Below are 26389 nucleotides of genomic sequence, written 5' to 3' on the forward strand. Positions count from 1 at the left end.
TGACTTAGAACCCACATGCGCAGTAAGACTCAGGTCATGCAGCACCCCAACTGTCCAATCAAAGTGGTTCTATGGTGATGTTTGAACCACAGGGACATTCCTATCAGGACCATAAAACAAGACCTAGAGCATAACCAGGGTCTCTTTTTATCCTGCTGCAACAAGGGGTCCAGTTTTCATCTGTGGCATATGTACCATGCTCTGTAAACCTATATCTTGCTCTTGCCCTATATTCCTATCTTTCTTTCCTCAATAAACCTCATTGTCGTGCTTGCCTAACTTTAGTGTGTCTGGTCATTCTTTGACCATGGCTGCACCAAGAACCTACGGCTTCAGACTGAATCCCAACAACCCTACTTGCATTCTAAGAGCCTGCAGACTCAGCACCATATGGACATGACCAAGGCTTATGGCTTACGTCTTACGGAGTAGGAACCCAAGCAGTACCTGGGGCCATCTGAGCTACAATTGAAGCTGGAGCAGCCAGGATGTGGGAGCAGAACTCTAAGGTGGTCCAGGGCAGCAGTGCCTAAGCCCTGTCTCCTTAAACCATTCTGTCCTCCTGGGCCTCTGGGCCTTTGTTGGGAGGAGTGGCCTCAAAGATTTCTAAAGTACTTTTGGGATTTGGAGCCTTTCCCCATTGTCTTAACTATTAGCACCTGGCTACCTTTTATCTGTGCTAATCTCTCTAGCAAGTGGTTGTTCTAGAATACCCTTGGATTCCTCTCCTGAAAATGCTCTTTCCTTCTCTACCACATGTCCAGGTTGTGAATTTTCCAAATTTTTATGTTCTTCTTCTCTTTTAATTATAAGTTCTACTTTAGGCCATTCCTTTGCTGCCGTTTCTAATCATAAGCTGTTAAATGTAGCCACACGACTTCTCGAGCTCTTTGTTGCTTAGACATTTCTTCTGAAAGATATCCTAGATCATCACTCTTAAGTTTAGCCTTCCATGATGCCCTAGGGCATGAACACAATGCAGCCAAATTCTTTGCTACAGTGTGACAAGGGTAGCTTTTACTCCAGTCCCCAATAAGTTCCTCATTTCCATCTGAGACCTCATCAGCATGGCCTTTACTATCTATATTTCTATCAGCATTTTGGTAACAATCACTCAACCAATCTAAGAAGTTCCAAACTTTCCTTTATCTTTTTGTCTTCTCTGAGCCCTCCAAACTCTTCCAACCTCTACCTATTAGCCAGTTCCAAAGCTAATTTCACATTTTTAAGTATCTTTATAGCAACAACTTCAGTACGAATTTTCTGTCTTAGTCCATTTTGTGGTGTTATAAAATAATACCTGAGGCTGGGTAATTTGTAATGAAAAGAGGTTCATTTGGCTCATGGTTCTGCAAGCTATACAAGAAGCATGGCCCCAGCATCTGTTTCTGGTGAGGGCCTCAGGCTGCTTCCACCCATGGCAGAAGGTAAAGGGGAACCAGCATGTACAGAAACCACATGGTGAATGAGGATGTAGGAGAGGGGAGAGGTGCCAGGCTCTTTTTACCAGCCAGCTCTCACTGAAACAGAGTAAGAACTTACTCACCCCTCCCTCCTTAGAGCGGGGTAAGGTTCATGAGGGATCCTCTCTCATGACCCAAACACCTCCCATCAGGCCACACCTCCAATGTTGGGGATCAAATTTCAACATGAGATTTGGAGGGGACACACATCCAAACTATAGCAATCCGTTAACTCCTCTACACTTCCAGATGGCACATGGATAAATGCTAAGTGAGTTTTTGCAGGTTTCTCATGACAAGTCATCAGAAAGAGCCCGGGGCAAAAAGTGAGGTCTATGCAGTGCAACTGAGGCAAGGTAGTGTTTTCTGTAACTTGTTCCAGAGCAGTATCAGAAATAAAGGGTGGGTTGAGAGAATGTGAGATGGTTTACTTAAAATTTTAGATGAACCTTTCAGAAAACTCAGCATCGGGGACACAATATTTGGTGTAATTCTTTGAATTTTCAAGACAACAAATAGCACATTTGAATGTGCTATTGCAACCCATTTGCTGAATGACCTAAAGGGCTGCCAGATTTGAATGGGTCCTTAATAAAAGAAGGCTCTCTGCTATGACTAGGACGACTAGACCACAGATGCAATATTCTTGAAATATCTATGCCAGATTGTAATGCTGAATAATGACTCCTGCAAACCTTGGTAAGAAATTTATAGCAGATGTCCCTAAAGCTGGAAAGTAAATATTCTCCTTTTGTTAGGCAGCTTTTACCTTGTTTCTGAGCTCCAATAAAAATGGAATGCCTAGCTTCTAGAAGAGAACCATGAGCCTAAGCTACCTTTTATGAACTGAGCATTATCTGATCAAGCCATACAATTGTGGTGTCAACAGCTTCATATCGAGTGGATTTTGTATATATGAGACAGAGGATAGCTATGTACTCAACACACAAGGGAGTTTCATAGGCAGGTTCCTTCTGTGGATGTTATGCCTAAACTTCCACTGCCAACCCTGCCTTGACCCTCAGCTTGGATTTCATGGAGTTCCTTATGACAAGACTATTGAGAAGAAAACGTCTGAGTCAGTTTTACAGATTGCTCACCAGAACACACTGACACTTGATGGAAGTAGTTTTCTATGGAGAATTATTCTCACTCATTTGACCTTGAAGGGCACTGGAGACAGAAGGAAATATTCATGGTAAGCATAAATTCCAATAGTTACTCTTACAATTCATTAATTCCTAGGTAATAGTTTGGTGGATAATCAAGAACTTAAAATAAATAAGACTGAACATTTGGAGACAAGGTGGTTTTAGGACAAATTAGATAGACTGGATCTTAAGTGTAAGAATTTCTATCCTATTTGAGTGTTTGCTAAAAATGTCTCCATTGCAAATGAGGCTCTCAATAATCAAGTGTGTACGATGATCTTCCCTGTGGATGTTAATCCACCTCTTTGTGCAGCCAACTCAGTGATTGCTCATTAAGCTTATTAGCAAGGGGTCCATATTGGTAGGAACAGACGTTACCATGGGCACAATAGATTTCCCCTTTACAAGATTGACCTGGCTTCTATACAGTTGAATGTTCAATTTGCCAGTAGCTGCGTCTGACCCTGATTGTCTGATAAGTAATGAACCCTAGGGAGATCAGTCAACCAACTGGTGAAATGTTGATTATACTAGACATTTTTTTTTTTTTTCAAAAATGAGATAGCAATTTGTCCTCCCCAGAACAGACACTTCATATGGATTTGAATTTTCCTTCTCAGTTTGCCAAACTTCTGACAGTAATACCATCTGCAGGCTTTATTCAATTCTACATTGAACATCATGATATCATGCTCAAAATTTTTATGACTTAGGAACTTATTTTTCAGCAAAGTAACTAACCTTCTACCTTTAATATGTTTTTTTCTTATTTCACTGCTTTCATTGTTCAAATTTTATTATCTTTCTGGGAAACATCTTTGGTATCTATTCAAGAGATATTTTCTGGAATCAATGTTATTTAAGAAAATACACAGATATGATAAAGGCACTAAGCATGTTAAAATACGTGTTAAATTTCTTTGGTCCATTGAACAATTTACCTTCATAAAAGAAATAAAATGTACAGTGATAATATTGTAAAGAGTCCAGAAAATTCTTAGTTATCTCAAAACATCAGGTTATTGCAAATTCCCTATTGGGATTCTGATACAGAGGCTTGAGTCTCCCCAGAAGTCACAAGAAGCTTTTGAACATCATTTTTTTAAGATATTTTTTATGTTAGTGTAATGGATAGAACCATGGAGAGATCCAAATGCTATAAAAAAATGTAATTTTCTGTGCAGATGGCACATCAGAGATAATTAATATCAATACGTAGTTTCAATGTTATCTCCTAAAAAGGCACAAAGCTTAGCTAAGCAACAATGGCTTAGAACTCTTGCAAATATACATGTGGCCAAATTACAAGCTACAGGACACATATATTAACAAACATCTATTTTATCTTCAGATAATATGTGTTAATTAAAGCTGCTAAAATAGAAGGGAAAAAACCAAAACTTTCCCAACTTTCCATTATTTTTAAACTTATAAAAAAAATTATCTTCTCTTTTATCTATCTTTCTATGGAGGGTTGGGGGATGTGGTACATCAAAAAATGTGAAAATTGCTTATGCCATCTATTGGTGAAAAAATGTTGTTTTGATTGCTCAGAACTATCTATCCCTCTTATCAAACTTCCCACAAGAAAAAAGCTTGCAGTTGTTTATTTATTCTTTTGTAATAACTTTACACCTCTATAGGTATAGCATGCCATTCATGTGCTTTAACTCTGAGCTTTATATGCTATTTCCAAAATAATTAGATGCATTTTAAGCATATGTTAATAAAAACAAATTAGGAATATGCATATTTATAAGTTAAGCAACTGAATTTTATTACTGCTCTGTCACCATTTCGTCATGAAGCCAAACACACAGTTGATTCAGTCAATTATAAACATATGCACATTTTTTTATTTCAGCATATTGTGGGGATAAAAATGTTTAGGTTACATATATTGCCTTTACCACAAAAAACCATGGTGATGTAGCACCTCTTGTATTATCTTGGATGGAGCTGGAGCCCATTCTACTAAATGAAGTATCACAAGAATGGATAATCATATACACATCTACCTAACCAAGTGGGTGGTATTACCTAGGCCTTTGCTGGATTGTTTCATTAGTTTATTATATCAGTAGAATAAAAGTAGAACTTTTTTCACTTTATCACTTTAACCAGAGCATGTTCTCAGATTGAGTACTGCTTCACTCAATAAATGATTATATTTCTTTTTCCCATAAACATCCATACAGTAACAAAGAGGGCAGATCATCTTCTGAAAGAAGTCAGAGCTGGAGGTGGGTTGGTTAGGGATGAAAAAGGAGTGTCTGGGAGCTGGGAGGAAGACCAGATAAGGTTCCCACCTTAGATTATAAATCAGCAGGGTAATAGGCAGTCATGTGTCAGAAGGGGTTTTGGTCCCGGAGCTGACATAATTTACCACCTTGAGTTTGGGAAGATGTTTCATCTTTACAGATAACTAGGATGCATCATTACATCAAATGTAATGAATTTCAGTCCACCAACTAAAGTAACCAAAAAAAAAAAATTACTGAACCCAAATTCTACATGCTTATGTTTAAGTTTAGTATAGTCAAATCATTCTCTTTCACAGTCACCTAAAAACTAGGTGACTCTTCTGTCATTAGACTCCAGTAGTATTGACCTCATAGTTCTTTGTTGCAAAGGGAGTATCCTGTGCATTATAGGCAGCTAAGTAGAATCTCTGGTCCATACCCACTAAATGCCAGGATTCCCCTCGTCCTTAGTTGTGAAAACCAAAAATGTCTCTAAACTTTGCCAAGTGTCCCCTGGGAGCCAAATTTCCCACTATTGAAAAACATTGTGTTAGACATATAAAGTGAATGCTACTCTGGTAGATTTTGTGGACACAGACTTTTAGAGGATGCCAATTCTTTTTATGCTATTCATTAACATTTGTATCTAGTCGATTAGTAAATTCTGTATGTAAATTCATTTTGTTTACTATCAAAGCACAAAGACTTTTCAGATTACTTGTAATGATATTGTACAAGCATGGGATTGACAGTAGCAAGTGAATAATTAAACTCACCCAGAATGTGAAAAAAAATGGGTTTGGAATATTCATGAGATATTGATTCCATTTCTAATATTTTGTGACTACTACTGAATCATTTATTTGTTTTATTATTAGAACACCTGTAATTATAACACAGATTTCTAGTGAAGTTGGTCACCTTTGGAGTTTTCAATTATCAATATTCAATTCCTTACATTTATACTTATACTGGGAAATTTAGAAAATTTAGATGGTTTGGTCATGTCCCTGAAGTCTGTTCACTGCAAAGCAGGAGTTGTGGCCTTATATTCTGGCAACTGCTGTGATATCTTTTCCGTATACAACAGCATTTCTCAAAGTTTAGACAGTGGCTGCTGGTAGGGTAATAAGGATCCACTTGACGAGGTGTGAACTGAACCCCAAATCAAGACTCTTATTCCATTTTTAGGAGCAAGAAATATTCACTTCCTAATATTTTCTTTCATTCTTGGGTCTGAAATGACTAGCTGCTTTTAATACATAAAATGGGAAATTAAGTTACTAAATTAGGTATTAATTTTTTAAAAGTATTGTACACTACTAGAATTTATTGAACTTATACAACTTAGCAATCTACTAAACTCAGCTAATAAATATTTGTTAATGTTGCAAACCCCTAAATATACAAATTTTTAATTCTCTATAATTTGAGGAAAGAATGCATAGCTTTCAAGGCTCCCTTCCCCCCACCACTGAATTCAGCAATTGAGATGAACAAAATCTAGAAAAGAAAAATTAGGTGGCCCTAATATAGGAAAAGATACTTAAAGCATTAATATCTACTAAATGAAAGAGTCAACACAAACAATGGCTATCTGTTGATAGCACATGTGGGTAGCTTTGACTTCAAAGTCGCAAAAACCTTGAGTGAGCCTCACTAAAGAAATTTTCCAGGCTTGTGCATAGATGTTTGGCCCTACAATTGTATGACTATTTTCACAGCAAAATCACATATTAATAAACATGCAACAACACTCTAAATTTTATTACTGAAACAGTTATTTAGTAGTGTTAATGGTACCATGTATGAATAATATAAATGTATCACTTTACATGCAAATATTTAACAAATGTTTTGAAGTATCTATGAAGTGGTAGTCAGTAAAGATTCCACAGTGAACAAGACAGATAAAATCCCTGCCCTCATTTCTGTTTGGGGAGTCAGCCAATCTTCAAATAGATTATTTTTGGTTAAAAAAAGATTCTATGGAAAAAAATAAAGCAAAGGAGTTAGAGTATGATGAGGTCATGAGTATAATTTGCATTATGGAGCCCATATTTATTGCAATTGTACACTTCTAAAAGAGATCTGCTTTTGTTCTCTTTTAATATTATTTTCCTATTTCATGATAAGCTTCCTTTATCAACTTAAAAAAGTAAAATGTCAAGGTTTCATATCTCAAAGTCCTGAAATTAGGAAATTCCAGCTATTATGCTAGCAAAATACAAGATTCAATGTAAATTGGAAAATAAGCTACTTCTCTCTTTTAAATTTTGCACTTTCAGCCCAGGCTGAATTCAATTTGTCATTAATTGCATTCTGTCAACCCTTGAATTGGATCAGGTAGTCTTTACTTTGTGAGCTGGGAAGCTATTTTGTGATGTTGTGCACTACTTATTGCTTACTACCTTTTACCCTGAAGGCAAGTGAAGTTTCAGAAATGGGTTGACTTATCAATTAGTTTGTCATCAGTGAATAAAGTCTTTTGAGCATTTGAGGTCAGATTTTACTCTCACTTAGAAAGTCAATAGAAAGTTCACCCGGAAAACGGGCCGATAGGGCACAGAACAAGATGAGAAACTTGACCTTATTAAAGCTGGAAAATGACTACCATCTCTAAACAAGACCCTCTTGACTGGTTATCTTCCCAGAGGAAAGGATCCTCAGTGCTTCCTGTGGACAATTCAGGAAATGGAAACACTTGTAGCGCTGGCTGATTCATCCAACATTAGACCGTGGGATTCCTGCTTACACATGTGTGGCAAGTACATTCTGGCCCAACAATTGCCAAGCGAAGAACTTACCTGCTTCTGGAATCAGAGGATAAGCCTGGAAAGGATTTTAAGTTTATCTGATTTAACCTCTGTAATATAGATTTTGGTGTGCTGTCTTGACCCAGCTTTGAGGCCCTGGCTAGAGGCCAGCTGTTCCCCTTTTTGAGGACATGAAGTTCATATCCCAACTACTTCGCTTCTCTGGGCTTACACATTCCAGGCCACAATACACACGCCCTAATTGCCCCAGGGTCTAGTACCAGAAAACCAGGGACAGTCCTTATGTCCACAGCCTGCTGAAATTATGCAACTTAGCCAGTCCTGAGCTTGGTTACCCTGCTTCCCCCTTTCCTTCCTGCAGAAACCACAATAAAGGTGACCACAGTTCCCCAGTCTCCCTCTGCCTCCTGACCAACCCCAGTGCTTCCCCATTTTCATCATGGCAAGGCGGAGCTCTTCTCAGAAAACTGTAACACAACTATAAAATTCTTCTGGTTTGTCTTTCTTGATGTTCATCTGGCCTCATCATACCTCATACAATGTAATATGGTTAACATTACCTCTTCATCTTTTCAAAGAGAAATGAAATGTTCAGAAAAGAAAGGTGAATTGCCTGGGGTCTCATAGGTAGTTCTTGGCAGAGGTGGACACAGAATTCAGATTTCTGATTGCAACCTCCTAATTCACTGTTCCTTTTTTTAAGCATCACATGAAAAGCAGAGATCACCAGAGAATAAAAATATAATAAAATAGTCACATTATCTCTAATTTACTGAGCAACTATTAGTAGTTTTTATTGTTTGGCAATGTATCTACCCAACAATTCTTCAGTGTGTATATTATAAACTCAGTCGTACTTTAGAAAACTGAGACTTAGACAATTGGCTTTAACCACAAAGCCACTTTCTACTTCATCACAGAAAAAGCAATTCATATGATGAGTGCAATGAGCACTGTCTGGGGAACGGACACACCTGGAGCTTTGACTTGGGGGGACAGGCGGTACATGGGCAACGTATGTAACCTGAAATTCTGTATCCCCCATAATAAGATGAAATAAAAAAAAAAAAAAAGCAATTCACAGAACCACAATTCAAATACTGAATCCTCCAAATCAGTACACTAGCCACTGCCTTCCGCAAATGATTTGTAGCTAATTGTTAAAGAAAAAAATGGAGGCCACAGTTCAGATATACCCCAAGGCCAACCACCCACAACCATGTAATTAAAACTTGTCACCCTGATTTCCCTGAAACACTAACTCTAATCATAAATGAAACACAAAATTTAAGCTTTACATCCTTGTCAGTATGATTCAATGAAATTAAACCAATCAGCTATAGACAGATATACTTAAACGGCTCTACTTGACCTAAAAAGAATGTGTGTGTACAACAGCCAATCACAGAAAAGATGAAAATACTTCCTCCTTTAAGCTTTGTAAACTGGTATAATTGCTGTGAGAAGGGCTTCTTATCACTTTTCATTTGAGATCTCCTGTTCACAAACTATTTTTTGCACAAAAAATTTTAAAAATTTTCTAACTTGTTCTCATTTTATTTTTGACATTATAAAAACTCAAAGATTCTTTTTACACTGGAGAAAGAGAGGAAATCGAGGTGGGAGGAGATAATGATATAGTTGTTGTGAACTATTTCATTTTAATGAATCCGCAGAGGAAAACTAGCATAATCTTACATAAGAGGAACATGTACTATCTATACTTTCTCCTTTCCCTTCATCATTTACATGTATCCTAGACCTCTCTCTCTCTCTCTCTCTATATATATATATAGAATGCTTATGATGTACCAGACACTGTTCCAAGTACTTTATTTGTAACCCTCACAGCAAGTCAATGAGATATTATAATTATCCCCATTTTACAGATGAGGAAATGGAGGCACTCCACTACTAAACCAAGCAGTGTGACTCCATAACCTTCCCTCTTAACCACTACACTAAACTTCTCCTCTTACATGATGCATGCTCATAAATCTGATGTACCCGGCATTTTCTCCATTGAATAGATCCAACTGAAATAGTCATGAAAGCTTAGAAATTATGAATAATTCTATCACATTTGTCCCTAGAATCTTCTCAATAATATCCCCAAGGTATGTTTCTACTCTCTGAAAGTCAAGATGGAGAGAAAGCTCTTAACTGAACTGTTATCGGAATCTGGGTTATCGCTAAAGTGGAAACCAAGGGAGTCTCTTGGGAACCACATTCCCTGGATATCGGAGGAAAATGGAGACCGGCTTTGGAAGAATATATTTTCTGTGCCATGGCACTGGAAAGACTATATTGTACATTCCAAAGCTGAGAGTAAAATCAAGTTCAATATGTGTGCAGACTGAATTGTAGCAGATTTGGGGGTATTGATTTTTCATTGGAAACTTAATGAAGCTTTAGGGCGGAAGGTGTGGCATGATGGGAGGTTGGCTGGCAAGGGAGTCAGGAGCCAGTTGTGCTTACTAGCTTTATTCCCTCAGCTTCATTTCGCTTACGTGGGCTGCAGTTTTCTCCTCTATTTAAATTGTTACTACTCAATGAATTACAGAAGGTTCTGAAAGACTGAGAAGTAGAGAACCCACTAGAGGACCTAATGGCTACAGAAAGTACCTCTTTGGCCTAGAGGAGAAATGAAATTGTACCAGAAAGGGAAACAAGGTGATAAATACGAAGAAGGTAGGAATATACTCTCAGGCAGCATCACAGAGGCTCTCCAGGAACTACCGCTTTGACCCAGACGTGTACAATGTCCGAGCAGTTAAGTGTGGAACTTAGCATGAGGCGAACTCTCCTGTAACTGTTCTTGCTTCACTCCTCTACAGCTTTTGCAAGACTTAAGGCTAACTGGGATATTTAATAACCAATATGAGTCTTGCTCACCAAAAATGGAATATGGTTTTCTGTAAAAATATTTTAGCTCCGCCTACAATCAGATCTTTCTAGGGCAGCAAACTACAGCCCAGACACCAAACCTGCCCACTGCCTCTTTTGATAAATAAGCTTTTATTGGAATAGTCAGACTATTTTTTTTTAACCAATGGCTTCTTTTAACAACAGCAGGTTTGAGAAAGAAGCCAGACAGGCCACAAAGCAAAAATACCTACTATCAGGCACCTTTTAGAATAAGTTTGCTTTAGGGGATCTTAAAGGTAACTCTAGCTCAAAGAATTTCTGTACTACCTGTCCTCCTAAACTGTAGGAGTACCGACTTGGTCAGTGGCATCCTCTCAGTACTTAGTCATTCATAAACCAAGGGTATCTTCAAGATCAAACATGCCTCAAAGGAATTTACATTCTTTCCACTACATCAGGCCTCTAACAACCATATCACCTGATTATCCTTCTCCCTGCATTATGCTATATGGAACTCACTTCTCCAAGATGACCTCAGTGCTGGCAAGGGATGCAGGGATGGGATTTAAAGCAAAGCAAGCAATCATAAAAACACCCAAGTGAGACCCACTATAGCACAAAAATTCATGCAAACTTTCATGAATATCTCAGATAACTCATTTTAACTAGTTTGGTAGAATAGTGTTAGATGTAAAGTAATCTACTTTTCTACCACTTCACACTCAACCAGTCTTGTGACAAAATTATATAAAGTGACTTAATTAGCAGAAATTACTCTACAGTAATATAGCAAACCTTAAGTAGTTAGACTAAATTTAGTCATTAAAATTCGTAGGGAACTACAGTTAGGAAACCCATACATATCATCCACAGCTATTGGCTGATATTCTATTCCCTTTTCTTAAAATAAATTCACGTCCTGCTACTTATGTTTTCTGTTTCCCCAAAGACTTCACTTCAGATGCAAGATCTTAGACACCAAGAATGGTTTCAGTTCTTCCTTAAATATTCATTATTCCTTTGCAAGCAAGGCTCTCAATTTCTTTGTCTCCACCCATTTCTGTCTTAGCTAAGATTTCCCTGGGAATCAACTGGCCTAGTCTCCTTTGCTGCCTGCTCAGTTCCCTCCTTACCTGTGGGATTTCACACCCCAGGACAAGCAGCATTCCATGAATTCACCATGAGGTCCTTGGTGAAAATGCATAAAATATTTTTTTATTATATAAACTTATTATATAAGCTATTTTGTCTTTTCCATCCTTTTGTTTAATTTTTTATCCTCTCTGAAATGCTGTGGCATAGTCAAGTTCTGGGTTACCTGCCCTGTGGTTAGAGAAATCAATCCTTTTTTCCAATGGAATGAAATGTGATAGATTAAAATAGAGCAGCTACCAAGGGAAACTAGAGTGTGTCACACTTACTAGAGAACACACAGTTTTATATACTGTTGCATACATAGTATGTTATATTTACATATAAATTGTACACACACACAAATGCACATACAGGCCACAATGTGAAATAAGCTTCTTTTTTGTTGGTTAACATCAAAAATATTTGGAAGCTACTGTTCTGGTATCTTTCCTACCCTCTCCACCTCATCTTTCAAAGTTCTTCCTTCAGTACATGATTCCATTTGGAGTTATATTAGATGATTCAGCCTTTAACTTTAAGAATCCAGATAATTTTTGAGAGCCAAATCACCCTTGACAATTGTTTTGTTTGTTCTTTTCTTAATTGTTCCCTTAAATCAATTTAGTTGAACAATTGTTATCTCTGGTTTTGGCCCAAACACAGGAGGAAATTTTTACATTGTAAAATAAAATGCCACTGTAGCACTAGAAATTTAATTACAAATTAATGTCTTTATTTAATTTGCAAAATGATCATAAAATGGCTGCCTTAACTAACTATGAAATGATCATTGTTTTAACATTTATAACGTTCTCTAATTCATAATGCACAGGATTATCTAATTCATTGTTTTTAAGCAACCAGTAAATTGTTCCTTGAAATAGAACTAATATATTTGAGATAAAAATTTAAACAAATTTCTTGCAAATGAAAAAGAGCATTATTTCCACTGAAGTGGAAATCTGCAGTCTGTCTCAACTCTTACAGACAATGGTAATGATAATCTCAGTCAAGTCAGCTTCATCACATTCTGATAATATGGTAATTTGTGGTTCAGGATGCAATGCACAGCTAGACCTTGGCTTTTACTATTACTTTTTACCATTTTTTCCTAAAGCTCTACCAACTGACTTGGTAGAACTATGTATTTGTTTTAATTTGTCAATAATGTAAAGAGTTTTCTATCAGTTGGAAATGCCAATTTTTTTTCTTATTCAAATAGATCACAATACAACTATGACTTTTATATTTATATTTTCAAGACCTGTATTTGTCATTCATCAGTGACAGTATTGGATCTTGTCCTCTTTGTTTGTATGTAACTTGAACTAGATGACTTCTGAGGCTCCTTTCAGTTTTCAAAATCCTTACCCTAACCCATAAGACACTATCATCTAGATCTACCTGTCTGCCTGTTTCATTGCCACTTCCTCATGTGGCAAATGATGCTCCAGTCACAGGCTGACCATCAACCCCAAAAGATCAAGCTGCTCCCCACCTGATGCCTTTGCCCAGGTTCTTCCGTTCATCTTGAAAACTCTTTCCCTGTTCCCACCTGCTAGCTCCTGTGTATCAATCAGACCTCACCTAAAGCTCATTCCTCAGGAAGACTTCTCCTGATCTTCCTTAGTTAAGTGGGCCCCACCCTACTCTCCATTATAAGACCCTGTCTATTACTTTTCTTGGATATATCACAATATGCCCTCCTCATGTAATTTTATCTCACTAGGACAAAATTCCATGAGGACAAGAAATCTTTTTATATTACTTTATCATGTATATTCTCACCAGAAGGTATAGTTTTTGGTATGTAGGATATCAATGCATTTTTTAAAGATGTTATTGAAAGAATCATTGAATTATTTAAGTTAAATTAATGGGTGAAGCTTTTGAAAAATATTGTTAAAAGTGTTCCTTCTATCATGCCTATTGCCTGTTCTCAGACCCAAGTTGGATGCTTACAATCAGCTACACCAAAGGATAGGATTTTAAAACTGTCTCTTTATCTTATATTATCTAGTAACCCAATGCTGAATCAAGATGCTGGCTATTTTTTCAGTTATTTCCCAATCATCATGTCTTGAGTTTTCTCGTTTCCTCATTGGTTCATTTTGAAAGTAGCCTCCAAATCAATCCATTTATTAATATATTTAGTGAGCTCTTACTATGTGCTAAGCACTGTTTTAAATGCAAGGATAGTAGCAATTAAGAAAACAGACAAAGAGCTCTGACTTCATGAAATTTCCACTCAAGTAAGTTCTTAAACATAAACTTACTTGAAGAATAAAAGAATATGTCATTCACCTTTATTTCTCTTGAAGCATCTGGTATGATGTCTTGTACGTAATGAACAATCAATAAATGCTTTTTAAAATAAATGATATGTTAGTGGGAAAAATTAGGCAAGAAAAATAAATAAAAGACATTCAAAATGGGAAGAAAGAAGTAAAATTATCTCTGTTAAAAAATATGAGCTTGTATGTAGAAAACCCTAAAGACTCTACACACACACACACACACACACAAATTGTTAGAATATACGAATTCAGCAAAGCAGCATGATATAAAGTCAACACATAATAATCTGTTGCATTTCTGTGCACTAACAATAAACAAAATTACAAAAGCAATTGCATTTACAATAGTATCAAAAAGAATAAAATACTTAGGAATTTATTTAACCTAGGAGGTGAAAGATGTATACAATGAAAATTATAAAACATTATTGAAAGATATTGAAAGAATTAAGGAAGACATAAATAAATGGAAACACATACTGTGTTCATGGATTTAAAGACTTAATATTGATAAGCTGTCAGTAATACCCCAAATGATCTACAGATTCAGTATAATCCCTACTAAAATATCAACGACAGCCAATGACATGTTTTTTGCAGAAATAGTAAATCTCATCCTAAAATTTATATGGAATCTCAAGGAACCCTGATTAGCCAAAACTATCTTAGAAAAGAACAAAGATGGAGAATTCATACTTCCTGATTTCAAAACTTTCTACAAAGCTATAGTAATCAAAAGAGCTAAGTAATAGAATGAAGACAGACATATAGACTGTTGAAATAGAATACAGCTCAGAATTAAACCCTCACATATGTGGTCAAATGAATTTTGACAAAGATGTCAAGATCATTTAATTGGGAAAGGAAACTCTTTCCAACAAATGGTGCTAAAAACCTGAATATCCACATACAAAATAATAAAATTGGACTCTTACCTAGTACCATAAATATAAAATTAATTCAAAATGGACCAAAGCCTTCAATGTAATACCTAAAACTATAAAGGTCTTAAAAAAATAGAGCAAAATCTTCATGCAGCTCTATTTAGAAGTGATTTCTTGGATATGATACAAAGGCACAGGCAACAAAAGATATAATAGACAAATTACACTTCATAAAAATTTATAAAAATGTGTGCACCAAAAGACACTATCAAAAGAATAAAGAGGCAACCCACAGAATGGGAGAAAATATTTTCAAATCATATATCTGATAAGGTAATACTGTCTAGAATATATAAAGAGCTTCTAAAACTCAACAACATAAAAGAAAACAGCCCAATTCAAAAATGGGCAAAGGACTTGAATAGACATTTTTTCAAAGAAGATATACAAATGGCCAATAGTCACATGAAGAGATGATAAATATTATGAATCATTAGAAAAATAAAAATTAAAACTACAATGAGATACCACATCATGCCCATCAGAATGGTTACTATCAAAAAAAAGTGCCCAGAAAATATAACAAATTTTCGTAAGGATGTGGAAAAATTGGAACTTTTGTGCACTGTTAGTGGGAATGTAAAATGGTACAGCTGCTGTAGAAAGCAGTATGTCAGTTCCTCAAAATATTAAAAATAGAATTACCATATAATGCAGCAAGTACACTCCTGGATATATACCCAAAATAATGGAAAGCAGGGTCTCAAAGAGATATTTATATACCCATGTTCATAACCACATTATTTATAATAACAAAAACATGGAAGAAACCCAAGTATCCATCGAAAGATAAGTAGATAAGCAAAATATGGTATATACATACAATGGAATGTTTACTCAGCTTTAAAAAGGAAGAAAATTCTGACATATGCTACTACATGGATGAACCTTGAGGACACTATGCTAAGTGAGATAAGCCAGTCATAGAAAAACAAATACTGTATGATTTCACTTATATGAGGTAGAGTATTCAAACTTATAGAGACAGAAAGTAGAATGGTGGTTTCCAGGGGCTGAGAAAAAGGGAAATGGAGAGTTATTGCTTAATAGATACAGAGTTTCAGTTTTACAAGGAAAGAGTTATAGAGATGGATAGTGGTAATGGTTGCACAACATTATGAATGTACTTAATACCACTGAACTATACCCTTAAAATAGGTAAGATGTAAGTTTTGTGTTGTGTGTATTTTTCCACAATAAAAAAAATATAAAAAAATGACATAATAAAATATAACAAAATAAAAGTAGAACAACACAATCCTGCAGTAGGAGATGAGACATCCTCAGATGGGGTTTGGAGGGCCATGGGTCAGATTAGTATAGTATATTATTTTTTGTTTTTCCCACCATCACCACCCCACATTCACCCTTTTCCAACACATATGAAAACATTGCACATCTAATCAAGTACTAGGCTCTGTACATTCGACTTCCACTAAGGCTTTATTTCTGTTCTCACTGCCACAACTCAAATTCTAAACTTCTTTGGTTCATTCTCAGACAATCTCTCTAGCAAGAAATATATATATATATATATATATATACATATATATATTTGCCCAGTTCTTCCAATCTGTTTTATACTGTGTTGCCAGGTTAATGTTCCTGAGTCATGGTTTTAATCAGTTCAGTAGTCTCCCCCAATTTTTTCAGCATCTTTCCATTGTTCCTTAAATTATGTGTACATCTTACTCTGTTGGTCAACATTCCCTACAGAATAATCTGAAATGAATTTTTAAACTTACATTTTACCATTTTACTTTGAATTTTTGACAATACAGACAACTAGAACTGTACTGTCCAAATCTCTTCTAACTGATTTCCCACAACACACACTCATATTACACATATAAATTTCAAAAATTCCTATTGGAGAAACAGTAACTGTGTTCATTGAAGCATACACCACACATTGCTTGCCTCATAGCATTATTATTAAGATTAAATGAGCTGGTACATGCAAAGTTTCTAGAACAGTGACTGGCATAAAATATACTCTTAAGAAACAACATGTAGTAAGTAGTATCAAAATTCTACTAATTTCTCAGTAATAAGAAGCCTCTTTAAACTCCCCAAATGGATGTCATTTTTCTTTCATTTGAAACTTTCTGGTATTTTTTGGCCATCCTGTGCCATTTAATATGCTCTCTCACATTTCTGAGATATTTGTAAATATGCATGATTTCCTTCTATTAAAATTCTAAGCCACTTAAAAGTAGATCATTTGCATAACTCATAATTCACATATTGTTTCTAAAATAGTAGCTGGTATATGCTTGAGGTTAATACTAAATTTTTAATGAAATAAACTTTACTGTAACTGGACAAAGGAACTTGTTTTACTTATTTGTAAGCTTTCTATGCCCTTACATACCTACATATATTTTAAATTGGTGGTTTTCAAAGTGTGGACTGGAGATCTTTGATAAAAAAATTATTTTCATAATTATAGTAAGACATTATTTGCCTTTTTTATTCTCATCCTCTCACAACGATCCAGTAGAGTGTTCCAGAGGCTACATGATATGTGATAATATGATAATAGAATAGATAGAATGCAAAAACAGATATGAGAATTCAGCTCTCTTCTCTTAAATGAAATATTTAAATAAATATATATAAAAATATATCTCACTGGAAAAGCCATACTTCAAGAGATAACAAAGTGTGGCAGTTTGGTTAATTCAATGGCCTTAAAACTCATTCTTGAGCTCCTGGCCTCAAGCAATTCTTTCACCTCAGCCTCCTGAGTACCTGGGATTACAGGCATGATTCACCAAACCTGGCTATCTAAGCAAAAAGATCAAATCTGGAGGCATCACGTTACTGACTTCAAATTATACTACAAGGCTACATAACCAAAACAGCATGGTACTAGTAAAAAACTAGACACATAGATCAATGGAACAGAATAGAGAATCCAGACATAAAGCCACATATCTACAGCCAACTGATATTTGAAAAGGTCGACAAAAATGTGCACTGCAGAAAGGACACCTTTTTCAATAAATGGTGCTGGGAAAACTGGATTGCTATATGCAGAAGAATGAAACTGGACCTCTCTCTCTCTTCATATACACAAATGAACTCAAGATTGATTAAAGACTTAAATGTAAGACCTGAAGCTATTAAAATACTAGAAGAAAACCTAGGGAAAACTCTTCTGGACATTGGTGTATGCAAAGAATTCATGACTAAGACCTCACAAGCACAAGCAACAAAAGCCAAAGTAGACAAATAGAACTTAATCAAACTAAAAGATTTCTTCACAGCAAAAGAAATAATCAACAGAGTGAGCAAACAACCTGCAGAATGGGAGAAAATATTTGCAAACTATGTATCCTACAGGGGACTGATAACTAGAATTTATAAGGAACTCAAAATACACAACAATGACAAAAACAAATAACCCATTAAAAAGTGGGCAAAGGACATGAATAGACATTTTTTCAAAAGAAGACACACAAATGGCAAACAAGCATAAGAAAAACTTTTTGTCATCACTAATCATCAGAGAAATGCAAATTAAACCCACAATGAGATACATCAACCAGAATGGCTATTATTAAAAAGTAAAAAATAAATAAATAAATAAATAAATAACAGATCTTGGCGAGATTTTTGAGAAAGGGGAATGCTTATACACTGTTGGTGGGAATGTAAATTAGTGCAACCTCTATGGAAAACAGTTTGGAGATTTATCAAAGAACTAAAAATAAAACTACTATTTGATCCAACACTCTCATTATTGGGTATCTACACAATGGAAAATAAATCATTATAACAAAAAGATAGATGTGCTTATATGTTTATCACAGCACTATTCACAATAGCAAAGATATGGAATCAACCTAAGTGTCCATTAATGGAAGATTATATAAAGAAAATGAGATATATGTGTGTGTGTTTGTTTTATATGTATGGAATACTATTCAGCCAAAAAAAGAATGAAATAATGTCTTTTGCAGCACCATGGATGGAACTGGAGGCCATTATCTTAAATGAAACAACTCAGAAACAGAAAGTGAAATACCACATATTCTCGCTTATAAGTGGGAGTTAAATAATGTGTACACATGGACATAGAATGTGGAATAATAGACATTGGAGGCTGAGAAGGGTGGGAGGTTGGGAGGGGGATGAGGAATGAGAAATTGCTTAAAGGATATAATGCTCATTATTTGTGTAATGGTTACTCTAGTAGCCCAGACTTCACCAATATGCAATGCATCCATGTAACACAAGTATACTCATACTCCATAAATTTATACAAATAAAAAAGAACTTAAAAAATAGCAATTTATAATATAGTTAGATTCTTTATCATGCTGTGTATTGGTGTTGAGGTATACCACATCCTGAATAATGTAATTTAATTTAAATAAAGTTGGATTCACTGTTTTGGCTTTAAAATTCTGTGTGTATTGACAGTTGCACAATGGCAGGTATCTACTACCAAAGTATCATATGGAATACTTCAAACCTGCACCTCATGCAACTATTGGCTTAATCATCTTTGTAATTTTGGGGAAAAAGTTCTCTGGTAATTACTGTCGACAAAGCAAGCACTAAAGACAAAGCTGAGCAGAGAAAGCACCACTTAAAGAAGTTATTTAGGAAAGGTGTACTTTAGTCATGAATAAAAAGGAAGGGACATTTGAAAGGAGCAACAGTTGTGGTATATACCCAATGCCACTTCAAAATGCTTGGGTTATACTCCGATTTTCTATCTCTAGGTCATTTCAACCCTAAAATTTTCTAAGGCATTATGCACAATGGTATTAACAATGAGTCTGAAATCAGAGAAGGTATAAATTTGAATCTTTTCTCTATTTATTGGCCAAGTCCTTTAAAATATTCAATTCTCATCTTACTGGTAATTGGAGATAATAATAATAATTGCTAACAGTTATAGATTATTTACTCTCTGCTAAAAGCTTTAGTCTCCATTTAATTTTTAAAACACAACAAAAAATAAGACATTAATTACTATTATTGTTCTCAATTTACAGAGTAGACAATTCTGCTTAGAAAGACAAAGTAATATGTCAAAAGTAAATTGAAGATACGTGTTTGGGCAGAAATTTAAATCTGGATGTTCTAATTTAAGAACTCCCACCCTTAAACAGTGTTTTATAAAAAGTAAGTAAAGCTGTTTGTGAGGAAATACTTTATAAATTGCAAAAAGCTGCCTAAATGATAATTATTAAGGTTAAGATTTTTGTTTCTTTTCTGTGATCTCATGTCCTTCCAGGATGTAAGTTTATCGATATTTATGCCACTGATTTCTGCTAATAAAATGCATAACATATAAGAGACTTTGAGAAATCTACCAAAAAATGAACATTCTGTGTGTATATGTGTGCATGTGTATACAGTTAATCTAGAGTTTCTCAAAATTATTTAATAACGGAAACCTTTCCTTCCAAAACATTCATTTCTATCCCAAAGCATTAGTGTTCTGCAGAATGCAAAAGCTGACCTAAGCATTTCCCATGTTATTAAAAACTGTCATAAATATTGTTTTTAACTGATATATACCTTTCCACCAAATAGATATTACACATTTCTCACAGTCATACTCATTTACTAGAGCAGAATTCATTCCTAAGTTTTAGCTTGTATAAATAATGCTAAGATAAACATCTTTGAACAGTTTTCTTCCATATGGGGAATAAATTCCTATAATAGTTTTTCAGCTCAAAGTCAAACTGATTTGTAACAGTAGATGAGGGTACTCATTGCACTGTGTCCTTACTTGCCGGTGCTGATAAATCTCAGTCAAAAACAAACATTCGATTTTGCTTACTTGGTAGCCCTCAAAAATATGAATTTGCATTTTTTCATTTCAGTTTTCTTGTTATTGATGAAATTGAAATTTTTTAGTTTTATCTATTTGCATTTCGTTTTATGTAGTCTGCCTTTTTTCTATGTTGAGATTGCAGTTTTCTCGTTTATTTATATGAGCTTTATATACCTTAATACATTTAGCCTCTTTCAGTCATGTATATCTATATTTATTGATTTGTAAAACATTCTTTGTCTATTAATTTTTTAAACTGGCAAATAATAATTATGTATATTTGTGAGATAAAATGTGATGTTTTAGTCTATGTAGTACAGGAAGATTAATCAAGTAATTAAAATAGTCATCACCTTACCAGTTTATCATTTTTGTGGTAATGTTAAAAATCTATTCTTTAGCAATTTTGAAATATACAATAAATTATTAACTATGATCATCATGCAGTACAATAGATCACTAAAACATATTCCTGTAGTCTAACTGAAACTTTGCACCCTTTGATCAACATCTTTTCTTTCCCCATTTCTTCCCCACTTTTATCTCCCAGCCACTGGTAACTGCTTTTATACTCTCTGTTTCTATGAGACCAACTTTTTTCGATTCCATATATAAGTGAGATCATGCAGTACTTGTCTTTCTATGCCTGGTTTATTTTACTTAGCATAATGTCCTCCAGTTCCATCCACATTGCCATGAATGACAGAATTTCCTTCATTTTTAAGGCAGTATAATCTTCCTTGCATATATATGCCATATTTTCTTTATCCATTCATTTGTTAATGGACACTTAGGTTACTTCCATATCTTGGCTATTGTGAATGATGCTGAAATGAACATGGGAGTACAGATATCTCTTCAAAATACCAACTTCAATTCGTTTGGATAAAGCACTTCACGGCCTCCTTATTCGTAGGAACGGTAGACAGCACTTCAGCACTACACATTTTCAATGGTGAAATCACCAAAAAAAAAAAAAAAAAAAGGAAAAAACCACAGAAATGCAAAAAACATGGCATCAAATAGACCACAAAAGGACACTTGTTTACAATATGCAAGCCAAAACAGAAAGGAAGAACCTCACCTCATTCAACCTCAGCAAGGAATGTGATGTGGTGTGACTCAAATTTTTTGCTGGTCTATGCATGCCTGCAAATGACCACAAAAACATGGAAAATATTGATTTTGGGGTTACAACTGAATTTTAGTAGATGAATTTGAAAATGCAGAATCCATGAATAATGATAATCAACTCTATTCACTTCTTATCCGGCCATTTCATTGAATATTCTTGTTGATTAATTATTGACATTTTCCAATTGATTCTTTGATTTTCTATGTATCTTATCCTATATTGTAGAAATAATGATGACTTTGCCTCATCATTCCTACTGACATTTGCGGTGATGTCTCATTCCCTTATCAAAGGTTCTAAATTTCATTTACGATTATTTTAATCTTGTCAATTATTTTTCATAACTTCACTCTGTCATATTTTTTGACTAATTCAAAAAAGGCCTCATTGTGTTTCTCTCAGTTATTGACTTATTTTCCATGAAATAATCTTAATATGACTGTGTATTTTGTTTTTCCTTTTCTCCAATGTAGTATTCTTTGGAGGAGATGGACAGCTATCATTGTTCCAAGGCTTGTTCAGTTTCATGCATGACTTGATAAGACTTCCATGCTCAGGCAGAGATCTTAGAGACTATTACCCCAAAAAAGTGTAATCTAACATTGTCAGCACTGATGATTTAAAGTAAAATATACTCGTAAAGAAGTTACCTGCACTACTGTACTGGGGATAGCTGACAATCTAAGACAGAACTGCCAGGGTTGACATAGTATTAACAGGATGGTGTTCATTAATTGTGGCAGATGTTGTTGAAACTGATGAATGTGTTCTCAAGCCAGTCTGTCAGATGCAGGTTCCTTTCCCCAAATGTCTGCCATTTACATTTTCATCATAGTTACCTGTCCTTCCTTTGATTGCCTTTGTCCATTACCCTCATGGCTAAGCCCAAGGCTTCACTCACAGCTAATTAAGAAACTCCAAAGCTTTTTCTCTCATTTTCAATAAACTGTGAAAAGTAACTCCATTTTGTTGCTTTCTTAAATTGGAAAATTCTCTATGGAAACTATTACACTTCTTAAAGTAAGATTAAAATAATTGAAACATAATTGTTTTTAATAATTAGTGTATGAGGTATAAAACCTTTATGATTAGGAATAAGTGATATGCAATGGAGGAAAAGATTTGGATATCTAGTTTTAAAATTTACAAAAGGTGTCATTTTATATCTCTGACTTTTGCTGCAACATTTCTGGAAGATGCATATTTTTATATGAATTCTCCATGAGGGATAGTAAGAATCTTGTGAAAGTTTAGGTGATTTACTTAGCATGCCCCTCTAAACTGAGGCTGTCCCTTTGTGTGGAAGCCTGAGATTTGGCTCATTGTCTCTACGGAGTACTTTCTCATACTTCTATTCAGAGATCATTCAAGTATAAAGAATGCCAAATAACTTTGGAATTCATATTAACTCTGCTAATGTGCAGGCAAAAATGAAAGATAAGTCCTTGATGCAAATCAGGTGGTTCTGAATTCAATAGTCTTTTTCATTGCACCAAATACAGTTATACAAAAAAATTACATATATAATAGCTATAGTTAATTATCCAAGCCATACCATATGTCTAAATGAAGTTAAGTAGAATAGGTTACCAGGATGATATTTTTTATGGTTTAAGTTTTTAGTTCAAAGACTATGTAGTTCTCAAGTCATTAATTGGATACTATTATTTAATACTTACTTTTCTTCCATGAAGCAAATACACACACACACACACACACACACACACACAGAATCATCTATCATCATCAATCTAAAAATATTTTTCTTATCTCCATTCTGGGATATTTGATTCTTTTCTGACAAAATGACTCTGAGATCATCTACTTCCATTTCTTTCTTCCTCAGTCTCCCCCAACTCACATAAGCTAGGAATGTACTGCTCTTCCCATCATAACAATATTTTTGTGTTCTCTGTTGAAGCTTATGGGAGGATCCCTCAGGCTCAGTAGCTAGTCAGTCAATTGCTTTCTCATATTTTTTTCACCAACCTTATTGTTACTTAATCAGGTAACTATACCTCTGCTCCCTACACACTGTTCTTTCAACAACTTTCCTGCCTTTGAATACAACAATGCCACAATTAAAACATCTGCTCCTCACATGTTTGCAAATTCATAACTCTCATTTCTTCTCAAGTTTAGGTGCCAATTTATCATTTCTTATTATTCTTCCATTCTCAGAACTTTTCTGATTGACTTTTTTTCCTATAGCCAACACCTGGTCCACATATTTGAGTTCAATAAAAAACATTTCTATTTACTTTTATTATTATTTATAGCTGTAAAAGCAGTCTTCAGTTATTTTAACTCTTTGTATTTCTGATACAATTATATACTAACTTATTTTAAGGAAAATACCAGTTTTTTAAAAATCTTTTATGGTTCTCATAACATATGTTATAAGTACTACACAAATATTCCCCAAAAATGTCTACTGAATGAATGATGTGTTAAAACATTCAATGATGCATTTGTAAATGTTCTATTCTTTTTAAAATGGCATTTGAAATAGCAACTGCCAGTGGCATTTTAAGTGAGCATTTGGAAATGTGTGTCTCTTTAAGAAGATATACATTAACATGTCCTTACTACCAGAAGTGATTTACAGATTCAATGCAATCCTCATCAAAATACCCACATCATACTTCACAGACCTAGAAAAAATAATTCTATGCTTGAGTTGGAACCAGAAAAGAGCCTGAATAGCCAAGTAATCTTAAACAAAAGGAACACATCTGGAGGCATGACATTACCAGACTTCAAACTATAATACAAAGATATAGGAACCAAAACAATATAGTATTAGTACAAAAATAAAGACATAGATGAATGGAACAAAAAATAGAGAACCCAGATGAAAAACAAGCTACCTACAGCCAACTGATCTTTGACAAAGCAGTAAACAATGTACACTAATGAAAAGAAGCCCTATTCAATACATGGTGCTGGGAAAATTGGATAGACACATGCAGAAGAGTGAGACAGAACTCCTACCTCTTCCCATTCACAAAAATTAATTCAAGACAGTCAAAAGACTTAAATGTAAGACATGCAACCATAGAATTCTAGAGGAAAATATAGGAAAAACTCTTCTAGATATCAGTCAAGACAAAGAATTTATGAAAAAAACACCAATGGCAATCCCAGCAACAACAAAAATAAATAAATCGAATTTGATTAAACTAAAAAGCTTCTGGAAAGCTAAGGAAACAATCAACAGAGCAAACAACCTACAGAATGGCAGAAAATATTCACAAGCCATACAATCTAATAAAGGAAATAACCAGAATCTACAAAGATCTCAAGCAAATCAGCAAGAAAGAAAAAAAACAATCCCATTAAAAAGTGGGCAAAAGACATGAGCAAAAGTATCCCAAAAGAAAATAGACAAATGGCCAATAAACATGCAAAAATGCTCAACATCACTAATCATAGGGAAATGCAAATGAAAATCACAATTTTCATCTTTAATTTCATCTCAATTTCACCTCAATTATCACCTTACCCCTGTTAGAATGGCTTTTATTAAAAAGTCCAAAAACAATAGATGCCAGCATAGACACAGAGAGAAAGGAACACTTCTACATTGTTGGTGAGACTGTAAATTAACACAACATATATAGAAAACAGTATGGAGATTTCTCAGAGAACTAAAAGTAGAGCTAGCATTCAATCCAGCTATCCCACTACTGGGTATTAACACAAAGGAAAAGAAGGCTTTCTATCAAAAATACACCTGTACTTGAATGTTTATTGCAGCACAATTCACAATTATGAAGATATGGAATCAACCCAAGTGTCCATCAATTCATGAGTGGATTAATAAAATGTGTAAAAAATACACAACACACACACACACACACACACACATACCCCCCCCATGGGATACTACTCAGCCATAAAAAGGATGAATTAATGCCATTTGCAACAATTTTGATGGACCTGGAGGCCATTCTCCTAAGTGAAACATCTAAAGAATGGGAAAACAAACACCACATATACACATTATTAAACTGGAACTAACCGATAAGAACACACATGCACAGGGGAAAGTAAAACAGTGGAAATCAAGCAGGGGGGAGGGGAAACTAGAGAGGGGCAAAAACCTACCCAGTGGGTACAATGAACACTATTTGGCAGATGGGCACACCTATAGCTGTGACTCAAGTATTACAAAAGCAATCCATGTAACCAAAAACATTTATACCCTCTTCATATTTTGAGGTAAAAACAAAAGAAGATATAAAACAATCCAAGTGTCCATCAATACATGACTGGAATGATAAAAGGTGGTATATGTATACCATGGAGTTCTACTCAGCCACAAAAAACAATAATGAGGCCGGGCACGGTGGCTCACGCCTGTGATCCTAGCACTCTGGGAGGCTGAGGCAGGTGGATCGTTTGAGCTCAGGAGGTCGAGACCAGCCTGAGCAAGAGCGAGACCCCGTCTCTACTAAAAATAGAAAGAAATTATATGGACAGCTAAAAATATATACAGAAAAAGTAGCCAGGCATGGTGGCTCGTGCCTGTAGTCCCAGCTACTCGGGAGGCTGAGGCAGAAGGATTGCTT

Source organism: Eulemur rufifrons, chromosome 15, assembly GCF_041146395.1.
Source record: "Eulemur rufifrons isolate Redbay chromosome 15, OSU_ERuf_1, whole genome shotgun sequence".
Classification (NCBI taxonomy): Eukaryota; Metazoa; Chordata; class Mammalia; order Primates; family Lemuridae; genus Eulemur; species Eulemur rufifrons.